Below are 21397 nucleotides of genomic sequence, written 5' to 3'. Positions count from 1 at the left end.
GAGGGACTTTAGAATGTCAGATAGTGATAGGACAGGGGGGAATGGATTCAGATTAGAGGAGAGTAGATTTAGATTAGATATTAGGAAGAAGTTCTTCACCATGAGGGTAGTGAGACACTGGCGCAGGTTGCCCAGAGAGGTGGTGGAAGCCCCATCCCTGGAAGTTTTTAAGGTCAGGCTAGATGGGGCTCTGAGCAACCTGATCTAGTGAGAGGTGTCCCTGCCCATGGCAGGGGGGTTGGATAGATAAAACTGGGCTTTCTGAAGAGGAGCCTGGAAGTGGCACATCAGTACCCTCTGGTAAGCTTGGGGAGGTGGGCTTTAAACTGAAGGACATACAGGGAGGGTTCCAAGATGGCAATGAATATTTTGCTGAACTTTTCCAAATTGAAGAGTGTCCAGATAAGCAACTGAAAATTCAGGAACCAATTGGATCTACAAATTAAAAAAGATTTAATGATGAAAACTCCTAGCCCTATTAAAGAGGCCCCAGAATACAAAAGAGATATGACTACAGCCTGATTCACAGATGCTTCTTCCCAGAGGGAAGGGAAAGTATGGTTTTTAAAATCTGCTGCAGGTGAAAAAAAACCTTCCACAGGTGAACAAATAATAAATCAAGATGAAGGAAGTGCACAAGCAGGCGAATTGGATGCTGTTTTGAATGTATTTGTAAAAGAAAAAGCCACTAAAGAACCTGTATATATTTTTGCAGATTCTTTTGCTGTCTTTAAAGGCTGTGTAGAATGGGTGACATTTTGGGAAAATAATAACTGGGAAATTAATAGAGTGCCTGTATGGCATACAGACAAGTGGAAGGAAATACTACAAACTGCTAAACAAAATCCCAATTTTTATGTAGGCTGGGTACCTTCTCACCAATCTAATTTAAAAGATGAAGCCAGCAAATATAATAACCAAGTTGATGAATTGGCAAGAATTAATGTAATTGAAATCAGAGATGCTCTCAATCAAGGTGAAGTCCAAGAATGGGGAAAATTGCTAGAATGGCTTCATTGCAAGGGAGGCCATTCAGGTATTTTTGATTTGTATAAAGAAGCACAATCTCGTGGTTGGTCTGTATCACGAGAACAATGTAAAACAATAATTTCTGCATGTGACGTGTAAAATTCGGTTGGGAGAACATTCTCTGACTGCTGACAATTTACATCTCAGAGATGGTAAAACATTGTGGTCTACTTGGCAAATAGATTATATAGGACCCTTCCGAAGGTCAGGAAATAAACAGTATGTTATTGTAATTGTAGAAGTTATCTCTGAGTTAACTTGTGCAGAAGCTTATGCAAAAGCAAATGGAGAAAACACGGTATCTTTCCTGAAAAACATTTTTGGAATTTCGCCTAAACCTACCAGTATTCAATCTGATAATGGTACTCATTTCACTTCCCACCTGGTCCAGCAATGGGCAAAAAGTGAAAATGTTAACTGGGCATTTCATATTCCCTATCATATCCCTCTAATATACCTGCCCTCGGCGGCCACTCTCCACTGTTGCTCAATAGCCCTCCCAAAACTCCCAATGAACTGGACAGGCAAACAAATGCAAAGAGCGACCACTGAAAACTTTGGCTGGCCCTAACCCTCACATGGTATCTTACCCACAGCACCACCAACAATTTGGTTATGGTTTTGAGTTTTCTCACAAACCTCATAACTACCAGCCCTCGGAGCCACTCTCCACTGTTGCTCAATAGCCCTCCCAAAACTCCCAATGAACGGGACAGGCAAACAAATGCAAAGAGTGACCACTGAAAACTTTGGCTGGCCCTAACCCTCAAATGGAACCCTTCCAAAAGCACCACTAACAATTGGGCTACGGCTTTGTGTTTTACCACAAACCTTGAATATACCAGCGCTCCGTGGCCACTCTCCACTTTTTCTCAAAAGACCTCCCAAAACTCCCAACGAACGGGACTGGCAAAGAAATACAAAGAATGACCACTGAAAACTTTGGCTGTCCCTAACACTGACATGGAACCCTACCTACAGCACGAGCAACAATTGGTCTACGGCTTTACTTTTTACTACAAACTTCAAACATACCGGCCCTGGGCGGCAACTCTCCACTGTTGCTCAATAGGCCTCCCAAAACTCCCAACGAACGGGACTGGCAAACAAATGCAAAGAGTGACCACTGAAAACCTTGGCTGACCCTTACCCTCACAAAAAATCCTACCCACAGCACCAACAACAATTGGGCTATGGGTTTGCATTTTACCACAAACCTCAAATATACCATCCCTCCACAACCACTCTCCAATGTTGCTCAATAGGCATCCCAAAACTCCCAAAGAACGGGACTAGCAAACAAATGCAGAGTGACCACTGAAAACTTTGTCTGGCTCTGACACTTACATGGAACTTTTCCCACGGCACAACCAACAATCTCTCTACGGATTTGCGTTTTACCACAAACCTTGGATATACTAGCCCTTGGCGGACACTCTCCACTGTTGCTCAATAGGCTTCCCAAAACTCCCAATGAATGGGACTGGAAACAAATGCAAAGAATGACTGTGGAAGGGTGGTTGGCAGAACAAGGACATATGGTCATGACCAAAGTTACAAACAGGTTGGCAGGGCTCAGGGTGCAAACTCCCTGAGCTGCAGCTGTATGATCAAAGTAGAAGGAATTCAACAGTTCTCACGGTCATGGTGTCCTTGTACATGCCATTGCAGTTAGCAAAGCAGGATGTAGAAATAGCTTTATCAGTATATAACATTTAATTAGAGCACCAATCATGAGCTTAGCTTTTGTAATATGTATGAGCTAATTAAAAAGAGTATATTAACCTGATCTTTGAATACAATAAACTGAAGCTTGGTGATTCTTACATTAAGCGTCTCCATTCTTCCCTCATCGCGACAAATGGCGCCCGAACAGGGACAAAACTAACTTGGAGTGCCCCAATGGCACAGTCCGATGCAGTGGCCGGTCGATCTTGATGCAGCTAAGGGGAAAAAGAGCTGGACTCCATGCCCCGAGCGACCTTATAGAAGAGTCTCGGTTGACAACACTGCCAACGCCTTGCAGGGCTGCAACAGCGCGCTGACGATTTTGTAAGTATGGAAAGGAAAGCGGTGCTTTCATTGCTCCAGTGCTTTTTAGAAAAGCGGGGAGTTAAGGGTTTAGATTTAAAAAAGGAATTGCCAGGATTGCTTGCGGTAGGGGCTGCTAAAGGTTGTTTTGCAGACCCCAATACGGTCTTTGATGAAGGAGAATGGAGGCGCTTTGGTGACAAGTTCTGGGAAGGCACTATAGAGGATGATAAAGTAGCTAAGAAGTTAGGGAAACAATGGCGGGTTGTTATCAATGCGTTACAACAGCATAAAGCTGAGCAACAAGCTGCCTGGGTGGCGGCACAGCGCCTGTGTGAACCCAATCCTTCTGTTGTTGCTACAGAGCCTAATTGCCCATTACCCCCCGCTACCAATGTCATAAATATTCCAACTGAGTCTCTAGGAAAGAGAGATGAGCTGCCTTCTGCCCCTGTTATGCCTCCTACTCCGGAAGGTCCTTCTGCTCCCTTGCCGGATTTTGCCCCACCATCAGATTTTTTAGATCCTCCTGAGGCTCCTTCAAATCCCTTCTTAGACTCTTCTAAATTGTCAAAAAATCTATTTAAGGATAATGTTCCATTTTCTCCACCTAATGAGCTGCAAATGACTGCCATGAGATGGCAAGTGTTGTGGCAGACTATTGCTGCAGAAGCTATACGAGCAGGAGATAGGGACACAGCAGATTCTTTAACCAGTGCATTCCCAGTAGTTTATACACAAGTAGCCGGTGGTATGCAGGCGTCTATTACTAATCTGGATTGGAAGTTATTATCGCAATTACGTGCTACTGTTAGTGAAAATGGAGTACAGAGTGAGCCTGTTTGGCAAATGTTGGATTATATATGGGGGGGTAATCTGCTTCTGCCAGAAGATATTAAGAACATTATGAAGTTGTTTCTTACTCAGCATCAGCAATTGCTATACAATGCATACTGGCAATCATTTTGCCAGGAGTCAGTGGCAGTGCAGAGACAAGCAGGCGACCCTTTGTATGGAATAACACTTGAGGAGTTAATGGGTCTAGGACCATGGCGTTGGCCTGAGGCACAAGCATTGTTGGGACCAGATAAAATCAGGGAATCTATGCATTTAGCACGTCTCGCCTTGAGGCGAATTAAAGCGCCTGGAGGAGTTCCGTCGTATATGGGAATCAAACAAGGGAGGGAAGAACCTTTTGGGTCATTTGTAGACAGAGTTGCTAGCACTATTCAGTCAGCAGGAGTTCTGGAGTATATGCATGGGGCTCTGTTGAAACAATGTGCCATGCAAAATTGTAACTCCATAGCTCGTAATGTTATTGTTACGCTTCCAGGGACTTGATCGATAGAGGAATTATTAGAGTGTATGGCACAAGTACCTCAGGGGCCGAATGCTATGTTAGTAGAGGCAGTTAAGAACTTAGGTGAAAGCATAAAGGAACAGGTGAAAGCTACTAGCTCTCAGGTGTTAGCTGCTCTTGCAACCCTGCAAATCCCGGCTGGATCCGCTCAACAAAACAGAGCAACAAAATATCGCTGTTTCCGATGTGGCGCCCCTGGCCATACGCGACGAGAATGCCAAGCTGGTCCAGTATGGTGTATGCGCTGCCAGCAAAACTCGCACGCCAACCCCCTGGCCTGTGACTGTCACCTCTTCCAGCTGGTGTTCCGCGGCCACCGCCGCTGCCTGAGCGCCATGATGGATTTCCAGGAGGAATTAAGCTGCGTGCTTCCCACCCTCCCGGCTCCCGTTGGGATCCTGAGCCTGGCCGGCCGGCAGCCCCTCAACTGCAGCGAGGCGAGGGAAACGGTGCTGGAAGGCCACTTGGGTGACACGGTGACCCTGAGCTGTGACACTCGCTTACAAGGGGTGCAGAGCTGGTACTGGGTGACCCCGGGAGGTGAGAAGGTGCCGGAGGAAAGCGGGAATGGCAGCACCCTGCTCCTGGCTAACGGGAGCCTGCAGCTGCGAGCCCTGCGCCCTGAGGATGCCGGCACCTACTCCTGTTGAGTGGGGGGTCCTGTCCTCAACGAGACCCTCTACGTGGAGCTGCTGGTGCACAACTTCACCCTACACGGTCCCCATGACACCCTCAACACCGCCTACACCACGCTGGTGGGCTGCATCCTGAGCGTGGTCCTGGTCTTCATCTACCTGTACCTCACCCCCTGCCGCTGCTGCTGCTGCCGCGGCCCCGAGAAGCCCCCGCCCCCCTCCCCGCAATGACAGCATCAACTCCTCGGTCCTCAGTGCCACCCCCAACCACGCCACTGCTGTCCCCGGGGAGCGCTGTCGGTCCCGCTCGGCCTCCATCACCGACCCAAGGCAGAACGGGAGGCACATGCCTGTATCTGACCATAGACCACCTACACCTGATTCTGACATTTCCAGAAATATTGACTGAATGCCGTACAAGAATCATATCCTTTACTATTCCACGATGTTGCTGCAGACGAAGGAATCGTATTTTACTAACTTGCTGTTTTTTGTTACTTGTTAGTGTCACTGTTAACACTTTACACTCAATTAACGCAAGAACGTGATGATGATGTTAACCTCTAGTCCAAATGGCAGGTGATTGTTACTTCTATCTTCTTGCCAGGAGCAGCTGCCGCTCGTGCACATTGAAACTTGGAGAAACTGAACTGTTGGGTGGTAAAGAATGCTAGTGATACCAACAAGGTATTATCTGAACAAACTAATGATTTGTCTTCTGCACAACATGCAGTATTACAAAATAGAGCAGACATTGAATTTTTGCTTTTAACTCAGGGCCATGGCTGCGAAGATTTTGATGGTATGTGCTGTATGAACTTGAGTGATCACGCTAGGTCAATACATAAGGAGATACAACAGTTAGTAGAACATACTCAAAATATCAAGAAAGATGCAGGATTCTTTGGTATAGATGAATTAGTCAATTGGTTTGGCCTCACTGGATAGCTTCAAGTTTATGTAAAACTGTTTTGCTTGTACTTTTCATAGACTCATAGAATCATAGAATTGGCTGGGTTGGAAGGGACCTCAGAGATCGTTGAGTCCAACCCTTGAACCACTGTTGCGGTTGCTAGACTATGGCACTGAGTGCCACATCCAGTCTCTTTTTAAATATCTCCAGGGACAGAGAATCCACCACTTCAGTGGGCAGCCCATTCCAATGCCGGATCACTCTTTCCGTAAAGAAATTCTTTCTAATATCTAACCTAAACTTCCCCTGGCACAACTTAAGACCATGCCCTCTTGTCTTGTTGAAAGTCGTTTGGCAAAAGAGACCAACCCCCACCTGGCTACAACCTCCTTTCAGGTAGCTGTAGAGAGCGATGAGGTCTCCCCTGAGCCGCCTCTTCTTCAGGCTGAACAGCCCCAGCTCTCAGCCTCTCCTCATAGGGTCTGTGCTTGAGTCACTTCACCAGCCTGGTTGCCCTCCTTTGGACCCGCTCCAGGACCTCGATATCCTTCCTGAACTGGGGGGCCCAGAACTGGACACAGGACTCGAGGTGTGGCCTCACCAGGGCTGAGTATAGCGGCAGAATCACTTCCTTGGACCTGCTGGCGACGCTGTTCCGGATACAGGCCAGGAAGCCATTGGCCTTCTTGGCCACCTGGGCACACTGCTGGCTCATGTTCAGCTTCCTGTCAATCCAGACTCCCAGGTCCCTTTCTGCCTTGCTGCTGTTCAGCCACTCTGTCCCCAGCCTGCAGCGCTGCATGGGGTTGTTGTGGCCAAAGTGCAGGACCCGGCACTTGGCCGTGTTGAACCTCATCCCATTGGAATCAGCCCAACTCTCCAGTCTGTCCAGGTCCCTCTGCAGAGCCCTCCTGCCTTCCAGCTGATCCACACTTCCCCCAGCTTAGTGTCGTCTGTGAATTTGCTGATGGTGGACTCAATCCCCTCATCTAAATCATCAATGAAGATATTGAACAGAACCAGGCCCAACACTGATCCCTGGGGGACACCACTAGTGACCGGCTGCCAACTGGATGCAGCCCCATTCAGCACCACTCTCTGGGCCCGGCCCTCCAGCCAGTTCTTAACCCAGCACAGGGTGCTCCTGTCCAAGCTGCGGGCTGATAGTTTTTTCAGGAGGATGCTGTGGGAGACAGTGTCAAAGGCCTTGCTGAAGTCCAGGTAGACCACATCCACAGCCTTCCCCTCATCCACCAGTCGGGTCACCTGATCGTAAAAGGAGATCAGGTTGGTCAGGCAGGACCTGCCCTTCCTAAACCCGTGCTGGCTGGGTCTGATCCCTTGCCCATCCTGCAGGTGCTGTGTGATTGCACTGAGGATGATCTGTTCCATGACCCTGCCAGGCACTGAGGTCAGGCTGATGGGCCTGTAGTTTCCTGGGTCCTCTTTCCGGACCTTTTTGTGGATTGGCGTGACATTCGCCAACTTCCAATCATCTGGGATGTCCCCAGTGAGCTGGGACTGTCAATAGATGATAGAGAGAGGCTTGGCAAGCTCTTCTGCCAGCTCCTTCATTACCATTGGGTGGATCCCATCTGGTCCCATAGACTTATGGGGATCCAAGCATCTCAGTAGGTCACTGACTGTGTCCTTCAGGATTACAGGGGGACTGTTTAGATTCATGTCACTTTCTATGAGCTCCAGAAGCCATCCGTCTTCAGGGTAACCTGTCTTTCTGTTGAAAACTGAGGTAAAGAAGGTGTTAAATACCTCAGCCTTTTCTTCATCTTTGACAACTATATTCCCACCCGTGTCCAGTAAAGCATGGATGTTTTCCTTGCCCCTTCTTTTGCTTCTGATGTATCTGTAGAAGGACTTTTTGTTATCCTTCACAGAGGTGGCGAGATTCCGTTCGCATTGTGCCTTTGTCTCTCTGATTTTCTTTCGACATGACTTAACAATATTCCTTAATTCCTCCTCAGTAGTTAGCCCTTTTTTCCGTAATTGGTAGTCCCTCCTCTTAACCCTAATTTCTTTCAGAGTCTCCCAATTCAGCCAGGCCAGTCGTCTTCCCCGCCGGCTCGCCTTTCGGCACACTGGGACAGCCTGCTCCTGTGCTTTCAAAACTTGTTCCTTGAAGTACGACCATCCCTCCTGTACCCCTCTGTTTTCAAGGTCTGTTTCCCAGGGTATACTCTGAACAAGTCTTCTGAATAGGCCAAAATCTGCCCTCCGGAAGCCCAGCGTAGAGGTCTTATTGACGACCCTCCTTGTATCCCTGAATATTGAAAACTTTATTATTTCATGGTCGCTAAGTCCCAGGCGTCCACCGACCACCACATCTCCCACCAGCTCCTCTCTGTTTGTGAAAAGAAGGTCAAGCGAGGCTCCATCCCTGGTGAGGCTCTCGTGGCGCAGCTGGTTAAGACCCAGTACTGCAATGCCGAAGGCCCCGGGTTCGAGACTCCACAGGGAGCCTCACCCTAGAGGCGATGAGCCCTAGTGGCGCAATGAAGGTAATACAGTGCTCTGAGAGCTACCAGTCTCTCTCATCTAACCCAAGAGTGAGCTAGTCTGTGGGCGTGAGTTTCACCTTTTATTGGCCCCCTGGTCTTGCACATGCTCAATAGGGGGCCTGCCCTGATTGGGCACAGGTGGATTTGATACCGGCTCACACCCACTTCTCGGTAATCAGAGGCGTCTGATTGTTTTGTTCCACTACACTCTGCACTAGTGGATGCCAGACCTTCCTAATATTAAACAGAGCTCTGTTTGAGAGTGCGTGTGTATGAGTGTTTGTGTGAAACGGAGACATATATGAATGCGAAGTCGGTTTACACTTGATTATGGGAAAAAAAATCCGGTTAATAACCTGTTAACCAGCTTGTTTTGATTTGTTAACCGAGTAGTTTTAGATTGTTTCAAAAGGGCATTATGATATTGAGTGTATTCTTAGGTTCTGCATGTTTTGTTGTTTGTATTATGTTTGTTTGAGAATTAGCACCACAAAAGTTTTTAACCAAACATGGGCTTGTGCAAAAAGAAAAGGGGGGATATGTCGTAGAATGCTCTCGAATGTTCCCGAAAGGTAGGGGGATGTGAACCCTTTGCCGTGCCCAACCCCATGTTTGAGGGGCCAATGAGATCGGCCCACAAGTGTGGTCACAGAAACACTATATAAGAAAAAGTTACTGCGCAATAACCGGTACCACTGATTTTTGTATTGCAATGGCTTCCGCCACAGACCCTTTTCGTACCTGCTTAATAGGAGTCCCAGGGTTTAATGTTTCTTTGTTTGGTCAATTTTCAAGTGGCTCCTGTGATGATAGCCTTTCACTAGGAAATTGTTCAGCAAAACTGATTTTGGGCCTCAAGAAATCCCTCCCGTGGGACCCTCAAGAATTGAATTTATTAGGATCCCAGAAAATTGGTAATGTATCAGGAAATTTGGACGCCAACTTGTATAGTTTTTGGTCCCAAATATGCTGCTCGCCTGTATCCTATTACTTGGCAGGATGTTAGTCCTAAAACTTGGGACTATACCTATGAATCTGGGTATTGTGGATACAATGGCTCCGTCAAAATGCGACCTATAGGCTCTACTCATAACCCCAAAGATAATACTGTGTTAATTTGGGTCAATGATACTGCCAAGGCTCTACCTCCTGGAATATTCTTGATTTGTGGAGATAGAGCATGGCAAGGTGTTCCCCATGACATAGTTGGCGGACCTTGCTATTTAGGCTCACTAACTCTTTTTGCACCCAGCTTTGCTGACTTGCGAAAACTAGCGAAACAACGTGACAAGCAAAGTATTGGCCTTACACCACAGTGTAATGATAAGGTTGAGCTTTTAAGTGTAGCAGCTAGAGCAGCTTTAGCTATTTTTATTCCTGGCGGTGCAGCGGCTAATGCCTTGAATAACCTTGCAAAAATTGGCTTGTTGTTCTGAGAAGCAGGCAAACGCTACTACTGAAATTTTAGATAATCTCTTAATGGACCAAAATAGTTTAAGGCATGCTTTATTGCAAAATCGTGCTGCCATAGTTTTTTTAATACTTGCCCAAGGCCATGGCTGTCATGATTTTGAAGGGATGTGATGCTTGAATCTCTCTGATCATAGTGAAAGTATCCACGTCAGCATTCGCTATTTAAAGCAACACACACAACAAATTCAGCAACAAGTAAGCCCCCTCGATGATGTTTTTACAACCTGGTTTCATGGTCTTGGACTTTCAGGATGGCTTTTGGCTTTAGTTAAAATGCTTTGTTATGTTGACATTGTTATCATGATTTTACTTTTGTTTTTGCCTTGTATTTTTCAATGTATTCGTCGAATGCTTGATAAAGATGTGTCAAAAATCTTTACGGTGCAAAATAAAAACGGGGGAATTGTGGAAGGGTGGTTGGCAGAACAAGGACATATGGACATGAGCAAAGTTACAAACAGGTTGGCAGGGCTCAGGGTGCAAACTCCCTGAGCTGCAGCTGTATGATCAAAGTAGAAGGAATTCAACAGTTCTCACGGTCACGGTGTCCTTGTACATGCCGTTGCGGTTAGCAAAGCAGGATGTAGAACGAGCTTTATCAGTAGATAACATTTAATTAGAGCACCAATCATGAGCTTAGCTTTTGTAATATGTATGAGCTAATTAAAAAGAGTATATTAACCTGATCTTCGAATACAATAAACTGAAGCTTGGTGATTCTTACATTAAGCGTCTCCATTCTTCCCTCGTCGCGACAAATGACCACTGAAAACTTTCACAGGCCCTAACCCTCACTTGGAACCCTACTCACAGCACCACCAACAATCGACCTACGACTTTGCGTTTTACCACAAACCTCGAATATACCACCCCTCGGCGGCCATTCTACACTATTGCTCAATAGGCCTCCCAAACGTCCCAAAGAACGGGACTCGAAAACAAATGCAAAGAGCGACCACTGAAAACTTTCGCTAGCCCTAACCCTCACATGGAACCCTACCCACAGCACCACCAACAATCGGGTTATGGCTTTGCGTTTTTCCTCAAACCTTGAATCTACCAGCCCTTGGTGGCCACTCTCCTCTATTACTAAATAGGCCTCCCAAAACTCCCAACAAACAGGACTGGCAAAAAAATGCAAAGAGTGACCACTGAAAACTTTGGCTGGCCCTTGCCCTAACATAGAACCCTACCCACAGCACCACCAACAATGGGGTTACGGCTTTGTGTTTTACCACAAACCTCGGATATACAAGCCCTCGGCGGCCGCTCTCCTCTGTCCTCAACAGGCCTCCCAAAACTCCCAACAAACAGGACTGGCAAACAAATACAAAGAGTGACCACTTAAAACTTTGGCTGGCCCTAACCTTCACATGGAACCCTACTCAAAGCACCATCAACAATCAGGCTACGGCTTTGCGTTTTAGCACAAATTCTGAATATACCAGCCCTCGGGGGCCACTCTCAACTCTTGCTCAATAGGCCTCCCAAAACTCCCAACAAACAAGACTGGTAAAGAAATGCAAAGAGTGACCACTGAAAACTTTGGTTGGCCCTAACCCTCACATGGAACCCTACCCACAGCACCACCAAACATACGGCTACGGCTTTGTGTTTTACCAAAATCCTCAGATATACCAGCCCATGGCGACCACTCGCTACTGTTGCTCAATAGCCCTCCCAAAACTCCGAACGAACAAGACTGGCAAAGAAATGCAAAAAGTGACCACTGAAGACTTTGGCTAGCCTAATCCTCACATAGAACTCTTCCAAAAGCACCAAATTTTTTTTTTTCTTTCTTTGTTTCTCTAGCATTGGGAAGTTTTTGCAACTAGTTATCTAGATATATTACAGACATTTAACGGCTAAAAGGTAGCAGAGAGCATATATTAAAGGTTAAAAAGAATCAACTTAATACAAGTAAGGTATGTGCGTGTACAAAGCAATTGTGTCAGGTAGTGACATGTACAACATGTATAGAAAGAAAGGTAAAATATTGACATTTACAGAATCTTAGTAATTTATTTATGAGAAGATGTTTATATATGAGAGCTAATAGTAACAATAGCACTAGTAAGAAAAAATATAAGAATGAAAATAATAATAAAATAAAATGCAATGCAATAATCACAAGTACATAACATAGGCACATTTCATACACATACAGAGTATACCACCAATAAAATGTATTACAGGTAACAGCAATCCAGGAGCAAGCATGGACAAAACCTTGATGTTATAAATTGCTTTACCTAGGCTAAAGAGGTGGCTAGCCTCCCAGCCATCAGTAAGTAATTTCTTCCAGTGTCAGTTTCAGAGTAGCCAATTCTGAAACTGTACACCAGGGGTGTTTTGTTTTGATGCCCCAGGATTTCTGATGTCTGTAGTTACATTAATTCAACTTCATTCTGTACCAATACACAAAATCTAATTACACAAAGGACCAAAGGAAAAGAAAACATCTGTTAACAGTACACAGGGTAAAAGATAAACCTTATTCCACACAGATTATCCAGTTTGTGCTAATTTTGTGCTGTTTATCATTCATGTCAGTCGCCACCCACGTGTTTGAATTCAGTGGGTTTTGCAAAATTAATTTAATTCTACCTGTGCTAGGTAAAATCACACAAACAGCTTGGCCTGGCTGCGAGGTTCTTTTGAAGTTCCTGGGAGGCTGCTTCTCAGTGTTGTTATCTTCATTAAGGGACAGGGGAAAAAATGCTGTCATTCTGGGACAACTGTTTACACCCCACCTATTATTGACCATGGCAACTGCATAACTGAGTCTTTCATGCCAGTTACTCTCTTGAGGTCTAATCAGTTTTTTAAGTAACCCATTTGTTCTTTCAACAATGCTGTTTGTCTGGGGATGGTAAGGAATACAAAATGCCCAGTTAATATTTTCACCTTTTGCCCATTGCTGGACCAGGTGGGAAGTGAAATGAGTACCATTACCAGTCTGAACACTGGTAGGTTTAGGTGAAATTCCAAAAATGTTTTTCAGGAAAGATACCGTATTTTCTCCATTTGTTTTTGCATAAGATTCTGCACAAGTTAACACAGAGATAACTTCCACAATTACAATAACATACTGTTTATTTCCTGACATTCGGAAGGGTCCTATATAATCTATTTGCCAAGTAGACCACAATGTTTTACCATCTCTGAGATGTAAATTGTCAGCAGTCAGAGAATGTTCTCCCAACCGAATTTTACACAAATCACATGCAGAAATTATTGTTTTACATTGTTCTCATGATACAGACCAACCACGAGATTCTGCTTCTTTATACAAATCAAAAATACCTGAATGGCCTCCCTTGCAATGAAGCCATTCTAGTAATTTCCCCCATTCTTGGACTTCACCCTGATTGAGAGCATCTCTGATTTCAATTACATTAATTCTTGCCAATTCATCAACTTGGTTATTATATTTGCTGGCTTCATCTTTTAAATTAGATTGGTGAGAAGGTACCCAGCCTACATAAAAATTGGGATTTTGTTTAGCAATTTGTAGTATTTCCTTCCACTTGTCTGTATGCCATACAGGCACTCTATTAATTTCCCAGTTATTATTTTCCCAAAATGTCACCCATTCTACACAGCCTTTAAAGACAGCAAAAGAATCTGTACAGATATATACAGGTTCCTTAGTGGCTTTTTCTTTTACAAATACATTCAAAACAGCATCCAATTCGCCTGCTTGTGCACTTCCTTCATCTTGATTTATTATTTGTTCACCTGTGGAAGGTTTTTTTTCACCTGCAGCAGATTTAAAACCATACTTTCCCTTCCCTCCGGGAAGAAGCATCTGTGAACCAGGCTGTAGTCATATCACTTTTGTATTCTGCGGCCTCTTTAACAGGGCTAGGAGTTTTCATTATTAAATCTTTTTCATTGGTGGATTCAATTGGTTCCTGAATTTTGAGGTGTTTATCAGGACCTTCTTGAATTTGGAAAAGGTCAGCAAAATATTTAGTCTGGGTATACTGTAGCGGGAGGAGCCTTTCTTGCTCCAGAGGCTCGACGAGCTGCTGGCCTCTCCATGCCTCACACCAGAGTGAGCTGAGCTCTCCTCTGGGGGTGTGTGTCCCACCTTTATTGGTCCCCTGATCTTGCTCATGCCCAATAGGGGCCTGTCCTAATCAGACACAGGTGGACTCACACCCACTCACTGGCAACTCGAGGCACCTGGTTTATCTTGTTTCTCTACATTTCCCCCTGTTTTTTTTTTTTCTTAAAGCTTTCCTGGTTTGCCCTAGCTTACAGGATTTTTACACACACACATTTTTACAACACTGACTACAGAACACAGACATATAGGATTTTTCTTCGAGCCCCGCAGGACACTCAGCTAAGAGCATCGAGGGGGCGCCGAGTACAGGATTTTTACGCACAGGTTGTTTTTTTTTTTTACACAAAAATACACACATAAATACACTTTTACACATACATACAGGATTTTTTACACAAAAATACACTTATAACTTACGGGATTTAACCCTAGCTTAGGCAACCGTTCAATGTCAGCCCAGGCACTTTTTCACAAAGTCTCTACCTTTTGTTCTTCTCCCTACTGTTTCTGCTCTTCTCTTGGTTTCCCTCTGCTCAGGGGCTTCCAAAGAGAGAATCCTTATCTTGGCTTCCCTTTGCTCAGGGGTTTCCAAAGAGATTTCTGGTTCCTCATGGGTTTCTGGTTCCTCCGTGGGATTCCATACTCTTTTTTTTTTTTTTCTAATTTCTTACTACCATGGGATTCCATCCTCCTGGCTTCCTTCCCTCTGCTCAGGGGTTTCCAAAGAGAGAACCCTTAACTTGGCTTCCCTCTGTTCAGGGGTTTAGAATCCAAAGAGCTTGCTGGTCATACCTTTAAGGGAGAGTGTTAGCCCAGGCATTTTTTCAAATCAGGGAGAATGTTCCTGATGCCAGCTCCTCACACTGCTGCTTCTTTAGATGTCTGTATGTTGCCCGCATTCCACCAAATGTAGCGGGAGGAGCCATTCTTGCTCCTGAAGCTCGACGAGCTGCTGGTCTCTTCCAGGACTCCAGCCACCACACAGGGCTTCCAGGGTAGAAGTGTAGCAGGAAGAGCCTTTCTTGCTCCAGGGGCTCAACGAGCTGCTGGCCTCTCCATGCCTCACACCAGAGTGAGCTGAGCTCTCCTCTGGGGGTGTGTGTCCCACCTTTATTGGTCCCCTGATCTTGCTCATGCCCAATAGGGGCCTGTCCTAATCAGACACAGGTGGACTCACACCCACTCACTGGCAACTCGAGGCACCTGGTTTATCTTGTTTCTCTACATATACCATTTCCTAATTGTGCCTTTCTGAGAAATTCCTTCAGGAGGTGGCTTTCCAGACAATACCTGGTTAATTATCTTAAAAGGTCCTTGCAGGATTACCTTTTGTTTTTTAATTATCTTGCTTATCTCCTTCGGCGCTGTGCTGAATGTAAGCAAAGCTTTTTCTAGGACCGAATACCGTTTCTCTGATTCCTTTAATGACTGAGAATAAAACGATATGGGTCTGGTGGCTCCAGCCGGACCCCGTTGCCAAAAGTGATAAGATAACGCACTGGAAGAGAAACCCCATTCGATTGTTATCGGGTCCTCTGGGTGAAGAGGTCCCAGGATTTGAAAGGTCTGTGCTTCTAAGAGGAGGAGTTTTAGTGCCTCATCATGAGTTTGAGTCCACTCCCAGTGGCAGTTTTTCTTTAACAAGTCATACAATGGCCTAGCTATTATTGACAGGTCTGGTATGTGCTTTCACCAATATTGCAAAGTTCCCATAATTTCCTGTAGTTCCTTTTTATTTGTGGGTGCTTTTATTTCTCCCAGGTGAGAGAGAGTATCAGTAGGGATATTCTATGTCCCACCTTTCCATTTGATTCCTAGAAATTTTGTTTCTTGGGAGGGAGGTTGTCTTTTATCCTCAGGAATTTCTATTTGTAAGCTCGTTAAGTGTCAAATTATGGCATCATAAGATGCTCTCACGGCTTGCTCATTTTGACCACCTATCAGTACATCATCAATGTATTGATAGATTTTTCCATTTGGGTTGTTTTTTATTTCTGGAATATTTTCCAGCTCCTGTGTAATAGCATGGTGGGCAAGCGTGGGAGAATGTTTGTAGCCCTGAGGCAACCTGGTGAAAGTATATTGTACTCCATCCCAAGTAAAAGCAAAATATTTTTGATCCTCGGAATCAATGGGAATTTGGAAAAACATATCTTTCACATCCAGAGATGCAAGCACTGGGTGTGCTGCCTCCTGGATTTCTAGCACCAGATCTGCGATGTTTGGGACAGCTGTGGTTAATTTCTCAGTACTAGCATTCAATTTTCTATAATCTACGGTCATTCTCCACTTACCATTGGGTTTTCTTATGGGCCAAATCGGGGAATTATAAGGCAAATGGCAAGTGACAATGATACCTCTCTGTTTCAGGTCAGAAATGACTTGTCTGATACCTTCTTTTGCTGCTATGAGAACAGAATATTGTTTGACATTCGTAATTTTGCTTTGGGGGAGGAGAGGGGAAGTTTTTAACAGTCTAACTTTAGGAGTGGGGGTGCCAAAATTCCAAAAGCGACCGTTTTCGTCTCTCCAGGATCGATCAATCAATACGTCCATTCCTAACAGATTGTAAGGAATGTCGTCTACTATCATTTGGGTTTGAATTAACTCTTCGTCTCCTGGTAGCTTGAGGGAAACTTTAGCGGTTTTCTGTAAAACAGGCTTTCCCAAAGCACCACTCACGAATATTGTTTACAGAGAAGAATTAATACCACATTTCTTGGCCACATCAGATTATAGGGTGGAGATCTGTGCACCAGTGTCTACCACAAATGTTACAGGGTAGCATTTTGACCCAACAGCGCACCTAAGTTCTAAATCCCCATTGATCCTTTTGCAAGAGCTTGGTGAGCCAGCGTGGGAGACTGTTTATAGCCCTGAGGTAACATGGTGAAAGTATATTGTATTCCATTCCAAGTAAAAGCAAAATATTTTTGATCTTCAGGGTCAATTGGAATTTGGAAAAACATATCTTTCACATCCAGAGATGCAAGCACTGGGTGTGCTGCTTCCTGGATTTCTAGCACCAGATCTGCAATGTTTGGGATGGCTGCAGTTAATTTTTCAGTATTGGCATTCAATTTCCTATAATCTACAGTCATTTTCCATTTTCCATTTGGTTTTCTTATGGGCCAAATCGAGGAATTATAAGGTGAATGACAAGGCACAATTATACCTTTCCGTTTCAAGTCAGAAATTACATCCCTGATACCTTCTCTAGCTGCTAAGGGAATAGGATACTGCTCAATATTCGTGATTTTGCTTTGGGGGAGGCGAAGGGCGGCTGTTAGCAGTCTAACTTTAAGACTGGGGGTGCCAAAATTCCAAAGACAACCGTTTTCATCTCTCCACGATCTGCCAATCAATACGTCCATTCCTAACAAATTGTAAGGGATATTATCTACAATAATCTGGGTTCAGATTAACTCTTTGTCTCCCGGTAGTTTAAGGGAAATTTTAGCTGTCTTTTGCAACACAGAGGTTCCCAAAGCACCACTAACAAATATTGGTTTGAGTGAAGAATTAATACCACATTTTTGGGCTACATCAGATTTTAACGTGGAGATCTCTGCCCCTGTGTCCACTACAAATGTGACAGGGTAGCATTTTGGCCCAACAGCGCATGTAAGTTCCAAATCTCCATTTTTATTCAAGACCAATCTTAGCACATTTTGCCAGTCTTTTGGAGGACTTGATATTTTAGGATTTAATTGTTCATAATTTTCAGAGCAGTCATTTTGATTTGTAGGGAGAGTTTCCTAAGGTTTATTCAGGGGGTCAGTAGAATTTACTGAACTGGGGTCAGGACCTGTCTCCTTTCTCTGCTGCCTTTTTGCTTTCTTTTTAGTAGCAGAGAGAGGGCCTTTTAGTTTCCCGAATTATGGTAATTTCCAGATCTTTCCCCTGAATGTGACCTGGCAGGCCATCCCTCTACTAAGGCTTTTAGATGGCCATAAGTAAAATTGTGACTTAAGATTGAAGGAGGGATGCCTTTTCGCTTAGCTTCCTCTTTAAGCTTTGCAAAAGGTCCCAGTTGACCCTGTGGTGAATTATTTCTTTCTCGGGAGGGTCTATTTTGATGATTATTGTTGTTTCTCTGTCTGCTTCCCCTATTTACAACTGTCCAGTCGCCCTGTGATTCCTCCTGCTGCTGGGGAGGAATTTGGGGAGGCCTGGCAGCCGCAGTGGCATGAGTCAATTTTTTATTATCATTATAATTTGCTGGGGTTTGAAGAATTCTTAGAGATGTAGAATCAGCTTCGGGTGCCACATATTTGCGTCCAAATTCTGTCAATTCAGTAAGCAGATCGGACCAAGTATAGTCCGTGCCTAATAGCGAATTTCTATTTGACTTTTCGATTCTAGCCTTGATCTGTAGGGCTAGATTTTGCAGTTGCGTAGGTAACCTTCTGATGAGAATATCCATCCTCTCAGGTTTTACTTTTAGCATAAGTGGGTTCTCCTGGTTAATCACCAGAGCATGGTCATAAATCATTTGGATCACACTGGCTTTATGAACATTGTCCAGTAGCTGGGTGAGACCCCCTCACAATACATGGGGTTCTCCCCTAGCTATGGGGTCAGTGAAGCCCACATTATAAGCAGCTTGTTGGGTCAGGGACCATAGAGCTCTGGAATTACCAGTGATCAACATAACTCCAGGACCCTAGTGGCCTGACACTTCTTTTTCTGATAATAATATGTGGTCTCCACTGGAAGATGAAACCCTTACCACATAGTCTATATCAGTTTCCAAAGGTAATCTGCCAAATTGCCTCTTTAATTGGGTCAGTTCCAGAGGAGAGTATGGAAATTCTTTATGAGTAACTTGCTCCCATCCGGTATCTAGCTCACGTGTATGTTCTGCTCTAATTACAGGACGTTACAGGCATGCTTTCATCTTCTGAACTTTCAGAAGTCTCATGACAGGAGGAAGATTGAGTAGAGGACTTCTCGCTCATTACAGCGAGCTGCTGGACCTTTCTCTCCAATTTATCAAATTTTTTAGCCCCAGTTTTTATAAATGTGCTGACCCATTTGCGTAATTCAGCCATTTCTCCCTCGGACGGGTAAACAGCCTGAGGGGAATGCCTGTTTGCGTGTTGGCAGCTTTCGGCTGTGGCTTTGATTTTAAAATGGAGGGTCTTCTTTTCCCCTTTTTGGGTGCAAAATGCACCGTTTTTTTACGGGGTCTTTCAGGGGAGACATACTCTCCATCATCTGTTGTATATTCAGACGCAGATGTAGTGCCTTCCAGAATCGGACCAAGTGCAGCACGGATTTCAGAATTTGGCTCCCCGGAGTCCTCAGCTTCGTCAATGGTTTTTAGGAGGTCCCCAAATTCTACAAACATGCCACTTTCAAGATTTTCTAATCTTTGGCGCATTTCTTCTTTCTCCTGCCAAATTATAGCGGCTAGGATAAAAAAGGCACGAGCATTGAAAAAGTCTACCCTGTGTTTTTTCACACGTTTTTTGGAATCTTTGTCCAGAGCAGAAGGATTGTCTAAAATTTTTACAGATTTAGCAAGGGCGGTAAAGTCACCATTCTTATAATTTGTGTAAATTAAATCGTAAAGAGTATCCTTCAGGATATAATTATGAGTTGTTAGGTGGTCCCAGAAAGGATGAACAAGAGCATATTCACAGAATTCTTCCTCCTTATAGAAGGAAACAGTCTGGTTTTTACCTCCACTGGAGCTGGCAGAACAAGCTATGGCCTCCATTTGTATTTATTTTGGCTTTAAATTATTTTAAATTTGTTTAAGAGTTAGTTTTGCAATTCAGGCATCAAACTAAAAGCAGGCTCTGATATTGTTCCTCAATTTGATCCTGTCTGTGACGCCAATAAAAATATTACGATCCGAGTCATTAATTATATTTTGATTGTGAGGAAAATTCAGCCACTACTTATAGACGACGCGTGAATTTACAAAAATAAAAAGGCTTTAGGATTTAACCAAGTTACAAGGATTTATTTAGGGTAGGAAACAATAACACCACCTTCAAAACAGGGAAAACCGGTTTGCCCGCAGAAAGTCTTTGCACAAATTAGTCACCTTGGAGAGAGAGTCATTAAGGTAAAAGAAAAGAACAAAGAGGTTTTTCACCGTCCGCTTGGACCTGGCCTCAGGCTGGAGTTACTTCTGGGTTCTCCGCTGTTCGATCCTCCGCTGTGTCTGCCTCATGGCTGGAAAGCAAAGTGCCGAGAGAAGGGGGCGTCTAGAAGAAAGCTGCCACCTTTTCCTTTTTTCCTAGGGTTTTTTATACAGCAAAAAGAAAGACGGGTCCCTTTTTTGCATATATTCCTGAAACATACAGATTTCCAGACTTCCCGGAGATGAGTCATCCTTATCTTTTTGTCTTTTGGTGTCCTGCTACTTTCATTGTTTTTGTCTCTACCATGCACAAGGAGGCAACTTGACAAGCAATCTTATCTTTTAGGTGTCTGTCAGGCATACGGTGAGATAAACATATGTTAATTGACATAATGTTGCAACCAGAGAAGAAAAAAAAAAGGTGATTCAAGAGACATATTTTAATTCAAGGTGTTTATATCAAGTGACCACTGAAAATTTTGGCTAGCCCTGACCCTCAAATCGAACCCTACCCACAGCACTACCCACAATCAGGCTACGGCTTTGCATTTTACAACAAACCTCGAATATGCAAACTTTAGGCAGCCACTCTCCACTGTTGTTCAACAGGCCCCCCTAAACTCTGAACGAACAGGACTGGCAAACAAATGCAAAGAGTGACCACTGAAAACTTTCACAGGCCCTAACCCTCACTTGGAACCCTACTCACAGCACCACCAACAATCGAGCTACGACTTTGCGTTTTACCACAAACCTCAAATATACCACCCCTCGGCGGCCATTCTACACTATTGCTCAATAGGCCTCCCACAACTCGCAAAGAACGGGACTCGAAAACAAATGCAAAGAGCGACCACTGAAAACTTTGGCTGGCCCTAACCCTCACATGGAACCCTACCCACAGCACCACCAACAATCGGGCTATGGCTTTGCGTGTTACCACAAACCTCGGATATACCAGCCCTTGGTGGCCACTCTCCACTGTTGCTCGATAGGCTTCCCAAAACTCCCAAAGAAGGGAACCGGAAAACAAATACAAAGAGTGACCACTGAAAACTTTGGCTGGCCCTAACCCTCACATGGAACCCTACCCAAAGCACCACCAACAATTGGGCTATGGCTTTGCGTTTTATCACAGACCTTGAATATACCAGCCCTAGACGGCCACTTTCGACTGTTTCTCAATAGACCTCCAAAAACTCCCAACAAACGGAACTGGCAAACAAATGCAAACAGTGAACACTGAAAACTTTGGCTGGCCCTAACCC

This window comes from Calypte anna, chromosome W (genome assembly GCF_003957555.1).
Source record: "Calypte anna isolate BGI_N300 chromosome W, bCalAnn1_v1.p, whole genome shotgun sequence".
Classification (NCBI taxonomy): Eukaryota; Metazoa; Chordata; class Aves; order Apodiformes; family Trochilidae; genus Calypte; species Calypte anna.
The sequence above is the reverse complement of the archived record's forward strand: the minus strand, read 5'-3'. Positions refer to the sequence as shown.